The sequence below is a fragment of the Dendropsophus ebraccatus genome, chromosome 8, assembly GCF_027789765.1.
Source record: "Dendropsophus ebraccatus isolate aDenEbr1 chromosome 8, aDenEbr1.pat, whole genome shotgun sequence".
In the NCBI taxonomy this organism is placed as follows: domain Eukaryota; kingdom Metazoa; phylum Chordata; class Amphibia; order Anura; family Hylidae; genus Dendropsophus; species Dendropsophus ebraccatus.
The window spans coordinates 89,062,581-89,078,863 of record NC_091461.1 but is presented as its reverse complement, the minus strand read 5'-3'; the positions used below and the strand labels follow the sequence as shown (position 1 = coordinate 89,078,863).

The 16,283-nt window shown below is 43.0% G+C and overlaps 1 protein-coding gene across 12 annotated transcripts in view; it reads right to left on the bottom strand.

Moving 5' to 3' along the window:
- Positions 1-16,283, bottom strand: part of ZMIZ1 (zinc finger MIZ-type containing 1) — a 243,890-nt gene that overhangs the window by 40,606 nt on the left and 187,001 nt on the right. Inside the window, exon 1 of one of the 12 annotated variants that reach the window (XM_069980892.1) lies at positions 1,741-1,837. The exons of 10 other annotated variants lie outside the window; for them this stretch is intronic. The gene's annotated coding sequence lies outside the window, so the exon portion shown is untranslated. Of the gene's footprint in view, positions 1-1,153; positions 1,217-1,740; positions 1,838-16,283 lie in introns of those variants that run through there. One more of the 12 variants, XM_069980894.1, reaches the window with a different exon arrangement.

The following is a 16,283-nucleotide window of genomic DNA, read 5'->3' as shown; positions in this document are numbered from 1 at the left end:
AGTGCCATCAGCCTCTGCAGAAGAAAACTTCTGACTGAAGTATGAAGTATGAGTCAGCAGTCAGAACGCTGGTCTGGACGTCACCTGTATTGGTTTCCCAAATACAGTCACTGTTGGGTTAAGTAATGGGACTGAGCCAGGTATGACCACAATAAGACCCATGAAAAAACAAGATTAGCAAGGCGGCCAGGAAAACTTTGCATGGTACCTTCATAAAAAGAAGCCCTCAAATGCATTCACTAGTCCTAACACATTAATCTCTTCAATTCCATAAACACAATGCATAATATTCAGCAGATCAGATTATTATATATTTTATAATATTATATATAATCAAATAGGACTATGACACAAAATACTATAGACCTACAACCTTTCGGCACAGAGAGGTCAAACAGAAAGCTCTCCCACAGCACAGACTATATGACGGCAGGGCATTGATCCTCTATCCGAAGCCAGCGATCATCATGTGTAATGCTTCTTGCTGACAGACAGAAGTGAGGTACTCAGCTCTCCAGTGCTACACATGACTTGTCACTATGTACAACTGCAGCATCCGGATACCGTCTCCCAGCCAATAGACGCCAGGCTTGGTTTGTCAATGTAAATCCATTTATCTTCCCAATTTCCATTCCCCAGCACACAGTACAGAACACACTATTCCCAAGAAGCCCAATGAGTCACTGTCAACATGACGGTGGGCCATCGGGCAACGAGAAAAGAACATGAGAAAAATGACAGAAGGCTCTGTGAAGGTCCAGAGAGGAGGACACAGTCAACTTTTCCTTAAGAATCCTGACTGCAGTATAGGACAATATTCTCCTAACATTCCACAATCCAATGCGTCTATCTATAGGCGTCCTAGCATGATGCAGGCAGGGGCATCCCCACTTGCTGCAGGCATTTCCTGGCCCAGGTAGCATGCCCCTTCTCCACTCCAGAGGCCTGCTAGGTGCTGCAGTCCCTGTACTGTTACAGAAGCTAGGCCCGCCTCCCCTTCCCCTTACACATACTGTAGCATCATCTCACCATGCACTGCAACTCTCCACCCACAATGCACTATTTATACAGAGCAGAATCAAAGACTGTTTAGCAGCAGCACCTCGCTCCCCCTCCTGCTCTCCCCCTCCTCCCCAAGAAAAGAGCTACTTACCCACAAGTTTATTCAAACCAGTCCTGCGGCTCACTTCCCCCCACCCCTTTGCTCCTCCTGGGCTCCACTCTCTGTGTCTTCTGTTGCAGAGGGGGGACCACATATGTCTCAAAGCACTTCCAGGCAACGCAGCCTCCCGGTGCAGAACAAAAGCCAGGCAGACTCAAGTCTTTAATTTCTGAAGCAGGCAGGCAGTAGCTCCCCTCATGCTGTCTCTTCTCCTTCCCTCCCCTCTAAGGACACCCTGCTCAGTTTCTCTCTGTCTCTTCTGCCTGTCCAGCTCCTGCACAACACTCATCAATTATTAATTGCTTGTCTCCAGATTTCCAGGCAAAACCAATAACAGATGGGCTCCCTGCTAATGGCTCACAATGTACCAGCCAACTGGCTGTGTATGTGTGTATGTATGTGTGTGTGTTTCCAGCCTCCAGAGACAATGAAGGGAATCAGGTTAAGCCTCCTAACTTCACACATGCCCAGGCAGACACAATGTAGTCCCCCAGTGCAGTGCTGCAGTCTCAGATCTGATCACAAACCCATTAGCCAAGCAGGGGAAGAAGAAGAATTTGAAGGGGGTTTTGTCTCACCTCAGCACCATGCGGCAGGATTATTTAAGCCTTCCCTTTCCACGCTCCCTGTCTAGAGAGCTTGCTGTTTGCTGTTACACACACATACACCAAGCACACAGCAACCATACACACACACACACATTCACACTCAGGCAGCCTCAGTCATTTGCCAGAAGGCAGAGAAGAGAGACAGAGGAGGAGGAGGTGGAGGGGGGGGGGGGGGGGGGGGTGTAGTGGGAGAGAAAGGGAGGAAAGAAAAAAACCCAAGCAGCTCACATTACAAAACTTACACTGAGGGGAGGTGCTAGGCGATATCCCTTAACCCCTTCACTTACACAGACCACCGAGAGGTGTGTGGCTACCAGCCAACCAGCTGAGCAAAACACAACCTACTTTCCTGATGGTGCACATCAATAGCAATGTAAATGCATCAGCACGTGAGAGGTTTTTAAGGTTTTTTTTTTGCAAGAGAAAAGAGAAATTGGGGTATATGACAAGCCCTCCCCCCTTGTGATTACTCCTCCTAGGATACCACTGACTGCGGCTACATTGGACATGCTAAGTACCATTCAGTACATGATGGCAGGGACCACACTCATTCACTACAAACGCTTTTCTGTCTTCCCACAGCAGCCAGATTGTCTGGGAAAAGACATGCAAATAAAGCGAGCGGGCGCATCATCGCTTTTCGCCAGCCTAGAACGTGTTCCCCAGCAAGAGTGCCTCCAAACTATCTACCCACAACCCCAGGATGGGTACACCAGGAGAAGACCACCCCAACTCCAGGATGGGTACACCAGGAGAAGACCACCAAAGGATTCCATCAATATATGTTCTAACAGATTATCTGCGCTAAAGTGGGTAGAGATCAATACCAATGCCCCATATAAAAGGATTTGGATAAGAGCCTCATAATGCCTCAAAGTGACGCTCTCTAAATGGACTGGGTAAAAACAGGGAAACTAGCCCAAAGAACGACTGCTGCAAAAATGACAGAATAAGAGAGAGTCTATTAGAGTCTAATGTCTTAATAGCTGCAAATTCATTGTAATGTTCTGAGTAATTGATGTCACAAGTTAGACGGGCTATATAGGGGAGGGGGTGAAGAAGACCGATCTAAAACTGAAGAGGGGGACAAAAAAAACTTTTCATTCTGCTAAGGTGACTAAACTAAAACACCACGGATCAAACACCCCTGGATTATCATCATCATTCCCACTACTGGAGACCTGCTTACACAAATAGCTGGAGGTCATGGAAGCACAGTCTATATGGTGTGTTCATTGTCAATGGGAAAGGAATCCCATTCCTTGGAATGAGCTATTGATTGGAGGAGGGGTAAGAATTGGGCTAGAAAGGACAGTGGAGGGCTCGGGATGTGTACAGTGTCTGAGACCATCCGCATTGCTAACAACAACTTAAAAGAAAAATCGCAAACTGAAAAAAGTTATTAAGAAAAATGTAAATGAATTCTTTTTTTCTACTAAGTAGACAGATAATATGTATACACACAATAACGAGGGTTCATAACTTGTAATTTACAGGAGCTCAACAGGCTCTCGCAATGTTTTACATAGGACTGCAAGTATCACAATGCACAAACAGCAGAACCCCAAAGCAGTAATGTAAGTTTTGTATTAGGTTTAAATCTGAAGAGCGTCACCAGTACACGTGTCTGTATAGGTTATGTCATGAGCAATACCATAAACTAAACAATATCATGTAAGACTCTGCAGAGAGCAGTGCTCCCTCTAGTGTCTACAGACCAGGCTGCAGGTCATGGTATGTTTATATACAAGCCGACAGGTTACATTGTAATTATATTAACTTTATCATACAAGGCAGGATGCATATACACGACTCCTATAAGATAAACATTGACTCCAAACACACATTTTATATATGCAGTCCAGGAGTGAATGATAGCTTTAATTGCTCCATATCTTGTAGTTTTACATTAGGTAGAAAACTAAAAACACAGAACAGAATCAAATTTCCAATAATACTTGATATAATACCTGAGGGGCTAGTCAGGTCTATAGCAAAATATAGTGGAGTCACGTCTCAGCCACTGATTGGACTGACTGGCTGAGCAGGTGATTCCTTGTGCTGATCCCTGGAAGTGCTGTGCAACGAGACAGGGTCTTTGTGAGAATGGCGGTGGCAGGAAGGAAGGTAGGTAAGTGTAAGGTAAGAATACGATATTTTATGCCTTACCACCTACCTGGGCAAAGTTATAAAACTTTGTGATGTTTATTTTTGTTTGTATGTGGACCCTCTGAAATGTAAGGCGGATGTGGAACATGCTGGTGCAATACAAGTATTATAATACTTTCTACATTAAAAGGGTTATTCCAGGCAACAAAGTAAAATTTGGCTGCAGGCAGGGACAGGGGGGAACATAATAGAGATGATCTACTTACCTCTCCCTGTGCCCACCTAGCACCTCATTTTCCCCTGGGTTCTGTTGTCATCACAACCCAAGTGAAAATACCCGACCTGGTCGATGGCTCGCCTGCTCAGCCAATCAGTGGCTGTAGTGGCATCCTGTCTCATGATTGGATGAGCAGCTAATCCATCAGCCTGGTCAAGATGTTGCTGGAGCAGGAGATCTCAGAGCCGGGGCATCTGTGCCCCTGCCTACAGCTAAATTTACTTGTTGCCCGGAATACCCCTTAAAAGTTTAGGTTTGCCACAAAAATATTATGACACCTATTCTGAACTTCTATTCAGCCATCACCAATCACAGCCTGGAAACAGTCCACAATTCTGCTATCAGCACCCAAGAAGATCATGGAACACAGAAAATTACAACAAACCCACTACTATGAATAAGTCGGATGTAATTGTGTGTTGTTTTTTTCCCCTCCTTCCACTGGTGGTTTTGGGTAGGCTATGTATATTTCTTAATGTCCAACTCGAAATATGATCCTGTATGACAGATTAGAATTACAGAATGTACAAAGGAAGAGCACTGTATGGACCGACAAGGGTTTACTGCAAAAAATATTCCATCTTGAGAAATTACCTCGATAGGCTATTGACCTGAGATATATTGCTCTTATATTACCCACATCATTTATGGCGTGCTCTTTATTTCTAACCATCCTTTTGACACTTATAGACACTTTTCTTGGATGAACTCCTGCAGTCTGCCTAAGATGTCAATCGTATTCACTGTGTGTGCTCATGTGCGGATCAGAAGACGTGGTGCAGACAGCTCAACCTGCTTGTAATGAGTCAGCTTGAGGCTGGTTTATCCGGTTCTGCTTCGGATGCTGCACATCCCTGCAGGACAGGCATCTCCCCATGAGTACACTGGAGCTCTGGGGACATAGTACAGACAGTCCCTTTCAGGCAAAGCCTCCAGCTGTACTGCTGTTTTTTTGTATTCCACTTGAGTCAATAAATGTACAACCAAATGACTCAAAGCTCTCGTACAACGAAAGTAGAATAAGCTTCAGAATGATAACAGGCAGTGGGTAACTGAAGGATAACACAGATACCCATGACCCCATGACTACCATGTGTTTTCTACCAAGCTTACAGACCATCTAATACCTTCATAAATTTGTCTCCATTGCTAGTTTTATAAAGGAAGCAGACCTTGGTACCTTTAAGATTAGAACACCTTAGAAGTCTCTTTACTTCGTATACAAATGTAAACAAGGGTGTAACCTGATCGCCCAGATCACCTGAAACTTCTCATCAGACTCCAAGGTGCCCACTAACATCAGTGCTAAAAACCATACTGCTACATGATGCTTGTAAATATTCTTGTGAATTGTGACAAGTCTTATTAGTTATAATGCATGTTTAATTACCAAAACATTAGTGCAGACCTACTTTATCTCACATGGAGAACATCTATCGTCCCATCAAATTGCGTTGGCCATGCATCGCTTTTACACATCAGCAGATGATCGCTGTCATCAGCTGATTGTTGCCTCCATTACAATAATTGGCTAAATTGGCCTGATTCGGGCAATTATCGATCCGTGTAATAGGACCCTAAGGAGTGGGCCTATGGCTGGTCAACTGTAAATTGTTTACAGGGGTGTTCCTAAAGGTTCTCACTATTAGACAGAGACCGTATATTGCTCATACTTTAGACCAGCTTGTCTACTGTTTTACAAATACAGTGGTACCTTGGTTTAAGAGTAACTTGGTTTAAGAGCGTTTTGCAAGAAGAGCTCACAGTTTATCAAAATTGTGACTTGGTTTAAGAGCATTGCTTTGGTTTAAGAGCTCCTGGTATTGGGTGGGAGCGTGAGTGGGGGAGGGGCATTGCCTGCATAGCAGGGTCTACAGCCCTGTACTCTGACCCAGGAAGTCTCTCTCACCTTCCAATTTATAGCAGATCCACTTCAGGCTGGGGCTTGCATCAGGGGACAGGACTGTGGGAGGTAATCTCTTTATAGCTGTAACCCCTCTCTCCCCGGACAGAGAGTGCTGCTATACTGTGTCCACATCTGCCCTGCTCATTCCTTCATACTCCCTGCAGTCTCTGTCAGTCCTTGTGTTTCCCATCCTCTCCATTCCTGCTATAATGTTCCTGCACTCACACTCAGCTATACACACTGCTGCTATAATGTGCTTGCACTCACACTCAGCTATACACACTGCTGCTATAATGTGCTTGCACTCACACTCAGCTATACACACTGCTGCTATAATGTGCTTGCACTCACACTCAGCTATACACACTGCTGCTATAATGATTATAAAATGTTTTTTGTGGTGTGGGACCAATTGTCTACATTTCAATGATTTCTTATGGGAAAATTTGCTTTGGTATAAGAGTGGATTTGGATTACAAGCACAGTCCCGGAACGAATTATGCTCGTAATCCAAGGCACCACTGTACATATAATTTTAATGTGTGTTTATGTTTGCCCCCTGTCCTAAAAACTTCAAGCTAAAGCTTGTTTTAATGTGGTCATAACATATCAATCCTTCTCATAAATTATGCTTATGCTCACTTCAAATATCACTGGCCCATTCAAAAAGGTTAACTTTTTAAATCAACTGGTGCCAGAATGTTCTACAGATTTGTCAATGCTCCCCCCCCCCTTTTTTTAATGCAAGCCTTCCAATACTTATCAGCTGCTGTATGGTCTTGCAAGAGGTTGTGTAGTTTGTTTTAATCCACCAAAGTTCTCCCTGTCGCCACCTACAAATCTGTATAACTTTATGACACCAGTTGATTGAATTTTTTTTTATATATATCTAGGAGTACCCCACCAGATCCTGCCAAAAAAAAAAGGGGGTGAAAATGCAAACAAATGTAAGAGCAACACCCTGCCAGGGAATGGTACTGTGCAGACCGGCTCACGTCAGGTCCATTGACTGAACAAACCATGCAACAGTTCTTGGAAATCAGTAGATCTTGGAAAATAGTAAAAAAAAAAAAAAATTATAATGATGGTATAAAAAAGTATAAAAAGGATATGGGCAAATGGGAATTTTTTTATTGAATGGCATCAAGGCTACACATAGGGAAAAGCACAAATAAACATGGCTAAATTTCTATCTGAAGAGTTTGAGAATACATGTAAAGGCCTCCTATTATACATTACAATAGACTACTCCAGGTAAGAGACCTCACATAAAAAGCTTTACAATCTGAAAGTGACGACTTGTAGCACAAAATGCCTGTGCACAACGCTGAATGTGTAAGCCCTTCCATGACAGGAGGTAATAGTGACCCAGTGAGAGATGCCAGCTCTCCCAGCTCGGGATAACCATGGCAACCATTCTCAGCACTAGACGTACAGGCTAACCGGAGGGGGGAAAAAAAGAGGAAAAATACACAGGAATCCATTACCTAACGTGCTTTAGATGATACACAATCTCTACTTAACCCTGCTGTATCCAAACGTACACTGATAGAGATACGCTGAGGAGATGACAACCTGTCCTACAAGGCAACAAGGCCTCCAGGAGGCAGATGTTCTCCTTAACCACCTCATCTGGGTTACTATTGGGTGACATAAACCCAAAACCAAAATGTCATGACCCCCACCCGAAAAGAAAAAACTTAACATGGGAACAGGTTGTTTTAAATAACCCCCATGTGCCTGTGAGATTAAAGGGCCCAATAGAAGATACTTAAAACCCACTGACCCTAAGTTTTGTCCGCAAATTGCAGACAAACCTACGGACGTGTTAATAAGGCCTGAGGCACTATTCACGCGTCCATAGTTCTGTAGGACCGTTGGATTTCAAAGGCCCTCGTCACACTTCCATATGTGTATACCGGGTCGTGATCTGTGCTGCAAAAAATTAAAAAAAAAGGACAGGCCCTAGTGCGGACCTGAGTGCGTCGCAGTTCACTACCTTTAATGTAGTGCTCTGTGAAGCATGGAGCACTACTGATGCACATTTGTGTCAATGAGGCCTAACTGCAGCGATTGGTTGCAGTTTTGCCCACTAAGGGTGCATGCACACTACGGAATGGTGACAGAAAACCCATATTTCACAGCTCGCACCCGATCGCGGACTGTTGCGGGCACGCGCCTCTCTGCCGTTTCATAGACTCCATTCTATGCACGAGTGCACAGAATTCTCCCATGCACAGAATGGAGTCTATGACACAGGCAGAGACGCGCGTGCCCGCAACAGTCCGTGATCGGGTGCGAGCTGCAGAATGTGTGATGTGTGTTTTCCGTCACCATTTCGTAGTGTGCACGCACGTGCCATGTACAGACCTTCCGTTCCGTTAACCGGCCGGTCTCAGAAAAGATCATCCCGGCCGGTAGTGCACTACCGGCTGGTTGATCTTTAGCGCCACCTAGTTCTGATAAGGGCGCATCCGTGCGCACCCGCATCAGATCTCTCCACTGCACACTATGGAGCGTGCTGCCGGAGCTGCTCGCTCCATAGTGTGCACTGACAGGGTTTTCTGCAGCCACTATTCAATGAATAGTGGCCGCAGATAACTGACATGTCAGTTTCTCAGAGTGCCGCTAGGGATCCCGGACGGGGTGTATATACATTCCATAGGCGGCAACGGCACATATATTTTTTAATTAATCACAGCCGTTATTGCAATCGGCTACAACGGCTGTAGTTTTATGAAAATATACGTAGTGTGAACACACTAGGAAAACACTAGGTGTGACCTTCTTCAGGAGCCCCCACCAAACAGAAGAGCTGGCACCATCTAAGATCTCCTGCACACAGAGGGAGCAGCCCATAGCTGCATCTTGCGGCTCTCATGTGTGACCTAGTTAGCACAGTATTCCTCTGGGTGTTGCCTAATCCTCCAGGTAGCTGGGATGTGTTTTTCACTTTAGTTTACAAACATTTTTTTTTTTGTTCTCCAGTGAGAACCATGAGAACGGTACAGCCAGGGGAAAAGCTTCAGCAGACATGTTACCTGACAGTCTCCGCCAGGCACAGTAATAATTCTCTGTGCAGTGTGTAGGCTAGACACCTTAATTCCCTGTACATAGATTTATTTCTGTAATAAGAAATATTTAAATAGAGAAACTACAAAAAATAGGAATTTAAAAAAAGTACACATAGGGCTATATAGTGTGAACAGAGGTGGTCCCTTGTAGTGCAGAATGATGTATGCTATATGAAATGGGAATGGATCGTACCACAAGCCTACTATGTGGTATATATTATGCCATTGGATGTCATATCTAGACTTTTATCCAACTTTTGACATGTCAGAAGTTGGGATTGGTGGAGGTCTGGCTGCTGAGACTCACAATAAAGGGGTGGAAGCACTTGGCTAATCTGAGAGGACAAGAAAGATGGTACAAGGAAATAAACATAGTGCTCTCACAAGAAAGTTTTTTTTTTTTTTTGTGTGTGTGTTTTTTTTAGAAAAGTTTCATGAAATGGTCAGTGGCTTTTTCACCACCGAAATATCTCTTGCCAGTTTTGCACAATGGCTTTGGTTACTTTCCCACCAGATTTCTACAGTCATGTTTCTGATGATGTTTGACAGCTAGTATGGTGCACTATTCCATACCATAAAAAAAATAAAATTATTTCTACAAAAAAAAAAAAAAATCATCATTACTGTTTCTATTACTTTAAAAACCACAATGCACGTGTGAACTAAATTGTTTACCTTAAAGTATTAAAGGTCAACTGTAACTCACAGCAGTACATGAGCTCTATGCAATCTTAGTGACTGCAGTAGTCCCTAAGAAGTCACAGTGTAGCCCTGGCCTAATGCAAGCAATATCTCTACATAATATTTCTTTAAATATAAACTCTAAAACTGTTCATTTTCAGGTAAGCCCCCATATTTGCTCAGTGGACGGCAGGAGCATACTGTAATTAAACAGTGCCACCTAGTGACTAGAAAATAATTAAAGCCACAAATTAATATGGCCACACACCATGGATAACACTCAGATATATGCCGCCAGGCACCTCTGGTAGAGCCTCATCTCCCTTGAGAATATCTCTGTGACATCTGCTGTTTGGAAAATACGTGACACCCCATTTACTTCAGATTGTTGGCTGGTTCCCTTAAAACTGACAATTTACATAGACAGCTAGTCCTAGTCATACACATGAACAAGACAACATTCTTCTATCAATTTATGTGATATGGTTGCTAGTGGAGTAGATATACTTATGTAGCAAGCCTCAACATAAAATATATGTAACCACTTTAACAAGCCTGAGGTACACAAAGAGAAAAAAAATCTAAAAAGAAACAAAACATACACTGAGGTCTGTATAGCTGCCTAATTACTTGTCTTTACAATCCGATATACATATTTTTTTTTATTTAATTTTTTTGTAGAATTCAGGTTGAATTTATTTGTTCATCTCTAGTCCAGTTTAGGTATCCTGACTTAAGTGTGCGTTCACACGTACAGGATCCACAGCAGATCTGCAGCAGATTTGATGGCACAGATTTGATCCAGTGTTCAATTATTTAGATCAAATCTGCTGCGGCTCTGCAGCATAAAATCCGCTGCGATACGGTATGTGTGAAGCTATCCTTAGGCAGAGTAATCGCTAAACCAAAGACAACATAAGAACTGAAACTGCATCTTCCTTTATCTCATGTGGCCATATTAGCCACATTGCTGTAAAGTAAACGGAAGTGGAGCACACTGGAGTGGAGACATTTGCCTGCGGCCTGGGAGGCACCAAAGGGAATTCATAATTAACACATAAAAATAAATCAGTGTGCAGATGAAATTTTCCAGTTCGTCAGTTTCTGCTAACTACAAATAGCTGCTATATAAATACCCTGGCATGCCGGGCTAGTGCCCTCCTCCAAGACTCTAATCTGTGGGATATTTTTAACCTGGTTGGATTTATTTCAATCTATGTTTATCTGAAAGTCATAGCATGTGCTTTATAGAAAGAGGAATTACCCTACAATGGTTACCAGACTGTGTAGTTGTAGTTGATACAGCTTCCATATATCATAAGTGCTAGAGATAGTGTCCTCATATTTCTGCAGCATGATAACAGGTATGCATGGCTTAGTTTATCAGAAGGACATAGTCTTTCAGAGTGTAAATATGGACGTGTGCATTCCTTTTCCTTCCCCCCCATGTCTAATCATTGGCCGCAGACACGGGCTGTACCCTCCAGTGTGAAGACTGAGCTAGAGGCACCCTGAGAGGTTTTAGGGGCCTGAAGCAATGCTCTGGGCATCTGGCCAAATATTTTGCTAGTTGACCTAAAAAATTGTGCTGTCCTAAAGTGGAGGGAAAAAAATAGGGCAAATTGGTGGGATCAATATGAGGCCTACAAATAGCTCTGTAATAGATCCTTCTAGTATTCCTGAACACTCATGAACACAATGCCAGAAATATCTTATCAACTGTGACATGTACACAGGCAGAGCTAGAGATGATGATCATGAACAGACTGGTAGGTGTTAACACTCAGATCATTGCCCTATGTACGGTGTCCATACCCTTCAGACTAAAATCAACAGAACCTGTTACTAAGGTCTGACAGTTTCCCGACAGCCTCACAGATGAGTGTTGAGTCTTCACATGAACACTCAGGCGTGCTCACCTTACATGTAAATAGGATGGCAGGGAGAGATCACTTTAAGCAGATAGTAATTGAAAATGTATTGCCACCTTTAAAGAGACTCTGTACCCACAATCTGACCCCTCCAAACCTCTTGTACCGTCAGACAGCTGCTTTGAATTGAAGATCTGTTCTGGGGTCTGTTCAGCAGGTGATGCAGTTATTGTCCTTAAAAATAACTTTTAAACTTGCAGCCCTGTGTCAAATTGGGGTGGCCTACAGTGTGTGTGCCCTAGGCTTGCACCGCCTTTCCGTCCCTCCTCATCATTAGGAATGGCCTGTGCTGAATTTTTCCTACTCATCACCTGTCTGAACACAGCACATGTGCAGTGTTCACACAGGTGATGAATAGGAAAATTTGTTCTAGGGGCATTCCAAATGATGAAGAGGGCAGAGAGGAGGGACGGAGGGGCGTCGCAATCCTAGAGCATGGGTGCTCTAGGCTGCGCCAATTTGACACAGGGCTGCAAGTTTAAAAGTTGTTTTTTTAGGACAATAACTGCATCACCTGCCAAACAGACCCCAGGACAGATCTTGGATTAAAAGCAGCTATCCGTACAAGCAGTTTGGGGGGGGGGGCAGATTGTGGGTACAGAGTCGCTTTAAAGACCCAGTGATCAACCAGCAAACACGCTGTTAGAGTGGATCATGCAGCTTTATACAATATCATTTATCAGCACATCTCCCTGTGTAAATAATGGATGCGCTGCCGATAACATGGAGACCCTGTAATCATTACATTACCTACTCAAGACCACCATAAATGTTGGCATTAACTCATTCACTGGTGTAGACCATCTGGTGTATTGCCATAAGAAGGACCTTCCTATGTCATAAACCGATTGCATTGCTAGGATATACTATAACCTTATGATTGGAGGACGTCTGATCTCTATGCCCCCTACTAGTTTTATGACAATGGACCAACACAGGATCAGGAGTGATCAATACTTAGCAGATTACCACCATAACAGAAGTGGTGTCCAGCTCCAACATTGTTTCCAGCAAAGAATTGAGAAAAGTGAGAAATGGTAAGTGTGTGGATCCAGTAACACACAATCCTTGGGTGCTGACAGCTCCCTGTACATCAGCCTCATGCACACAGACAAGGACAAGGCTAGATTTCACAAGCAGGGGATTTGAGTAATTTAAGGCCACAGCCCCACAACACCTCACACCTCTGTGTTTGCAGGAAAAATGTCTTGCGGTTAGCGTCGCAGTCAAAACCTTTTCTAAATCAAACAGAAAACAAACACCTTGTCATGTCGGACAGGCATTCACTCTGTAGAACATAGCATGGCTCCTCTTATCACCTGCAGAACACATTTCTGTAAGACTTGCTGACTCAACGCCAAAGAAAACAGATATCCATAATGCACCATACTTGATACAACAGCAAAATGACTACTTATCACTTTCAATACAAAGACCAAAAGTGACACACAATGTAACATAGGTATTAAAGAAGACATGAAGTGCATTCGGGTATTCAGCACATTAAGAAGTTCAGAGCAGACAGACTAGAAAGAGTTTGTGCTGCATTCAGCAAGTGTAGAAAAAGTGCCATTCAAGTTCATGGTGACATTTGGAGAATGGTACAGGTTTCTCTAGAACGTAAAGTTTTATGTTTGGTTACAAGAGGGTTAACTGCTAGTGGTAACAAGAAAAAAGGTACATAACCAATGCCCATTTATTAATATATTTCATTGATAACAAGGTAGGTCTGCCCTGTGCCCAGTGATCAATGACTGGGTGCGGGTTTCTCATTTCCACCAAGGCCCTGCTTGTGGGTTATGTGGGAGGAAAAAATAGAAGTTTTGACTTTTTAATGTTCATAATGTTCTTTATTATAGGAAATAGATACTAAACGACCTCCATTTACTTTCTCGTGCTGCTGCTTTGTCTGTGTAAATCACTTTCTTTGCCTTTCTGTTTATGAACCAAGAAGCTCAAGATGACAATAGCTTCAGGTAAGAATAAATATAAAATGATAAGGTGAATACATTTTCTACTTCTAGAAGCAATTAGAAATGGTATGACTGCCATCTCCCAGAATAACTGATATATTGGTTCTCCAGAAGTTGTGCTCAGATCGTGTCGCTCGACTGCTAATAGAGTAAGTCGTGGTTATGATTTTACCATGGCAAGTAATAGGTTAGGGCCCTTGCACATTTCAGGAAAATCCATTCGGTTTTTGATTTCCTTTCTTTTCTATTGGGCATTATCAAGATTTTTTCTGAAGGGTGTCTGTGCTGGAAAACAGGCCTGGAAGTTATAGGACATGGGGTTAACTCATTCAGCTTTACAGGTAGGCTGCACTAAGGATTCTGAGCCTCATTTTGGCCAGTATCCTTTACAAAACTAGTGGAAAAACTATAATGGAGAATTCTGCATCTTCTTCTGTGCTTTGTACCTGTGTCTGCTTTTGGTAAAAATAATGACCAAGATAAGGACCAAAATACTGACCAAAATAAGGTTTAAAGGGGTTATCCAGTGCTACACTTTCTTTCAGAGACAACACGACTCTTGCCTCCAGTTCAGGTGCGGTTTGCAATTAAGCTCCATTCACGTCAATAGAACTGAGCAGCAAAACCTCGCCCAAGCTGGAGACAAGAGAGGGGCTGTCCCTGCAAGAAAGTGTCCATGTTTTTGTAGCGCTGGATGACCCCTTTAAAATGAGCACATAGTTCGAAATTGTGTAAGCCATTGGAATGGTGACAAGTCTTGATGGGTAACTGAAAAAAAATGAGGATTATACAAGATTATTAGCTCTAAAGGGTAGGTATATAGAGGATTACTTGTGCTAGAAGCGTATATCTATATTAATCAATAAAGCATTAATTCTATACCTACATACCATTTTTCTGGATTCTGATGGGAAAGTCATTATTACTTATTATTATTACTAATTATAATATAAAATGTGTTACAAAAATTTCTGGGGAGCTGCTAAAATAAGTGCTACTTTGTAAATGTGGGGAAGGAAAATCAGGCATTTTCCCTCTGTAAATCACCTTCTTGAGCATCCCCTCCCCCCAATTACCACCACCACCACCACTTTCCATCACTAAAATTCCAAGAGACCTTATGAGAAAACAAAAACGAGGGAATGTGCCAGTCTTCGGAGAGATTGAAGCCCAAGAGTTGTAATGGATTTGAAAGGTAGTTTATGGACATGGCCTGGGCTGGTTACACCTCCACACTGCAGCAGGAGAAGCTTCCACGACCAAGCGCTTTCTGATGGGAAAGTAATTACTTTGCTGAGAGTAATTGGTTGGGTTTGGCTCAGTGGGTATGAGCCTGGAACTCTTGGTGTTAGGTTTACACAGGAGTACATCTGCACCCAATTATCCAGATGGCCTCTGTACCTCCTCACCAGCCCTCCCATTTCTCCACTAAGCTCTCTAGGGCATGGTTTTAACCCTATTCATTACCAGAGGTAATGGGACATTTGCATTAAAACACACAAAACACATGCAAATCCCTACAGTGCCATAAACTGTTGGGAAGCTGAGTGGTGATAGCCACTCATCACTATATAGTGGATACAACATTGCAAAGGTGTGGTATGCTAGTTAGTATGTCCTATCTTATATTGTATTGCCATTAAGAGACAAAAACCTGTGACATACAAGTATTTAAAAGGTGCAAACTGAAGAGTAAAGCCAGAGGTCAGAGCAAAAGGTTACATAAAGTCTGGGCTTTGCAGGTGTGGGTTCTAGCTAGCTTTCAGTTTAAGAAATACACAAGACCCTGATTGACATTGCCGCCAAGGATGAGGCCCAATGCTCTTAAGCAGATGAGAAACGTGTACAAATTGTTTTTTTTAATTTTTTATTTATGCATTTGAAATGTGTTTGGTATGGCCTCCCATGGAAGCTGCTGCCTGTGGATGAAACCATGGCCACCTGCAGAGGTCAGACTTGGCACAATTTTGCTGGTAAAACTTTGGTGGCCATTCTCTAGTTCATAATACTAAAATGTGTATGATGCAGCCAAACTGCTCAGACGGTAGTTTGACTCTGCACCGTTTGATCCTGGTCATCTCAATCCTAGGATGTATGTCCCCAATCCATAATGGCATAATCCATAAATAGCAGAGTCACAATTCCATACCAAATAATACTCTGTGTACTCTGTGAATATGATGCCAGGTAGCAATCAAGCTCCTCCAGATAGAGGAGTCTTTCACAGTTCCTCACTACTCAGTAGCATAAAGGATCTGCACCCTCTCTTAAAGAGCCCGATGACATCCACATGGTGTGCTTTATTTCTATGTATGCTTTTCTAGCCAAAGTTGTTGTAGCTTTTACATTAACATTAAAGGGGTTATCCAACACTACAAAAATATGGCCACTTCCCCCCTACTGTTGTCTCCAGATTGGGTAGGGTTTTGAAACTAAGTTCCATTGAAGTAAATGGAGCTTAATTGCAAACCACACCTGAACTGGAGACAACAGTAGGGGGAAAAGTGGCCATGTTTTTGTAGCGCTGGATAACCCCTTTAAAGGTGTTGTCATGAAGATAAC